We start from the raw sequence: 2722 nt of genomic DNA, 5'->3' as shown, positions 1-2722 counted from the left end.
TCCATCCTCCCCTCAATACGGTGCAGTCGTCCTGTCCCCTTTGCAGAAAAGCATCCCCAAAGCATAATGTTTCCACCTCCATGCTTCACGGTTGGGATGGTGTACTTGGGGTTGTACTAATCCTTCTTCTTCCTCCAAACACGGCGAGTGGAGTTTAGATCAAAAAGCTCTATTTTTGTCTCATCAGACCACGTGACCTTCTACCATTCCTCCTCTGGATCATCCAGATGGTCATTGGCAAACTTCAGACGGGCCTGGACATGCGCTGGCTTGAGCAGGGGGACCTTGCGTGCGCTGCATGATTTTAATCCATGACGGCGTAGTGTGTTACTAATGGTTTTCTTTGAGACTGTGGTCCCATCTCTCTTCAGGTCATTGACCAGGTCCTGCTGTGTAGTTCTGGGCTGATCCCTCACCTTCCTCATGATCATTGATGCCCCACGAGGTGAGATCTTGCATGCCCCAGACCGAGGGTGATTGACCGTCATCTTGAACTTCTTCCATTTTCTAATAATTGCACCAACAGTTGTTGCCTTCTCACCAAGCTGCTTGCCTATTGTCCTGTAGCCCATCCTAGCCTTGTGCAGGTCTACAATTTTATCCCTGATGTCCTTACACAGCTCTCTGGTCTTGGCCATTGTGGAGAGGTTGGAGTCTGTTTGATTGAGTTTGTGGACAGGTGTCTTTTATACAGGTAATGAGTTCAAACAGGTGCAGTTAATACAGGTAATGAGTGGAGAACAGGAGGGCTTCTTAAAGAAAAACTAACAGGTCTGTGAGAGCCGGAATTCTTACTGGTTGGTAGGTGATCAAATACTTATGTCATGCAATAAAATGCAAATTAATTTCTTAAAAATCATACAATGTGATTTTCTGGATTTTTAGATTCCGTCTCTCACAGTTGAAGTGTACCTATGATAAAAATTACAGACCTCTACATGCGTTGTAAGTAGGACAACCTGCAAAATCGGCAGTGTATCAAATACTTCTTCTCCCCACTGTATGTCTGAAAAAGTCAGTTATAAATTCTTCTGTCCTAGTTCTAAACAATTTATCATCTAGTAGGCTTTGATTACATTTCCAATATCCTCACCCACATGGAAATTCTGTAAGAATAATATATATGCCAATTATGTGATCATCCGACCGCATTCTGTCCCCTATCAACACTTTTTGAACTTTTGGTGCTAGAGAGATGGCATAAGAAAGTAGTCAAGACGACTAGCTTGATTAAGCCTACGCCATGTATATCTCACTAGGTCAGAGTATTTAAGTCTCCATATATCCACTAATTCCAATATATCCATGACATTCATGATTTCCTTAAGTGCCTGAGGGTGATAGTTTGTAGTGTGATTTCCTTTCCGGTCCATAGAGGTATTTAAGACCGTATTAAAATCTCCCTCCATAATAATAGAGTCCAGTGTTGCTTGTCACCCGTATTGACCATATTCCCAAGCATCTCCATGCAGTCAGACTTTTGATTTTGTGCCACCAGGGTCACAATAATATACCCCCTCTCTGAATGTCCGAGTGTGACCCCCCCCCCCATGGGTTACTGCAGCTAGTGTTGCCAGCACTGCCACTGCCTAGGTGGGGGTGGAACTCTCTAACTACAGATTCAGCAACTTCTCCTTCTTTCTCCTGGACACCTGTAAGTACCAGATTCTCTCTCATGGTTCTAGTTTGTATGTCCAGTAAGGCTTCTCTCAGAACGGTGTTCTCCTTTTTAATTTCATTCACTTCGGTTTCAATCTTATTGACTGTCCCTTTTAGCTTGTGTGTTTCCTTCTCCAATGTCGCAGCTTTTTCGTCACTCATCTCGAGGCTTGCCTTCAACTCTTTTATATCCTTACTAACTAATTCAAGTATACCCAGTTTGTCATTTATTGATTTTAACAGATCAGTTTCGACCTTTACCATTCCCGGTGGTGAAAATATTAAATCATCTGTGTCTGTAGAAGAGTCACGTTTTCGTTTTGAAATCGGTTCCCGTCTTACTCTCCGTCATGTTTGGGTGTTGCTTGTTTTCGTAATATTTGTCGATAAATGTCTCTAGTCTTAAGATTTGTTTTGTGTTATTATCCAGATTGAAGGTTATCACCCACCAGATTGTGAAGTGCTAATATTTTAGTCTAACTTACCGATATTGAATATTATGTTTTTATCTTGAGGTGCTCTACATAACTTCGTTCAGTCCGCCATCTTCCTTCCTCCTTCCTCCCTAGCACTAACTTACTTGTTTCAGTGTCATTGCTTAGCCTCCTTCACATGATTGGAAGGAATTGATGCAAAGAAACACAAATGCATTGAGGACCCTAAATGGTCAATATCCTGACCAATGAAAAGCATGCATACTGTATAGCACACACGTTCCACATGCATCCATTTATTGTTGTCAATTGGAAATGTAAAAATGTGATTTACAGGCACACCTCAAGATAGGTTTCGGACCCTGAGTATCTTCTTTTAGTTGGAGAAGATATGAAATTCTGTTCCCATGTCACCCTAATATGGAACAGACGGACAGAAACCTTGGGCTTCTGCAATACATGTGGAATGATCATGTCTCTGTAATATAGCATATTTGTTATCAGATTAATACACTTTGGAATCCAGTGGCTGGATTGGGAATGTGCTGCCTATGATTTATTCATATAATAATTTCCCCAGCCATATATCCCTATGGAGATGTAGCAAGCCTGAACCAAAGTGCTGGAGG

At 41.8% G+C, this 2722-nt stretch overlaps 1 long non-coding RNA gene across 1 annotated transcript; it reads right to left on the bottom strand.

Moving 5' to 3' along the window:
* Positions 1-1669: 1669 nt before the first annotated feature.
* Positions 1670-2212, bottom strand: LOC115148069 (uncharacterized). The gene is made up of 2 exons (XR_003866586.1): positions 1915-2212; positions 1670-1805 (listed from the first exon to the last, which is right to left on the bottom strand). It is a non-coding gene; the product is annotated as an uncharacterized LOC115148069 (long non-coding RNA).
* Between the last annotated feature and the right edge of the window lie 510 nt (positions 2213-2722).

Source organism: Salmo trutta, chromosome 2 (assembly GCF_901001165.1).
Source record: "Salmo trutta chromosome 2, fSalTru1.1, whole genome shotgun sequence".
Classification (NCBI taxonomy): Eukaryota; Metazoa; Chordata; class Actinopteri; order Salmoniformes; family Salmonidae; genus Salmo; species Salmo trutta.
The sequence above is the reverse complement of the archived record's forward strand: the minus strand, read 5'-3'. Positions and strand labels throughout refer to the sequence as shown.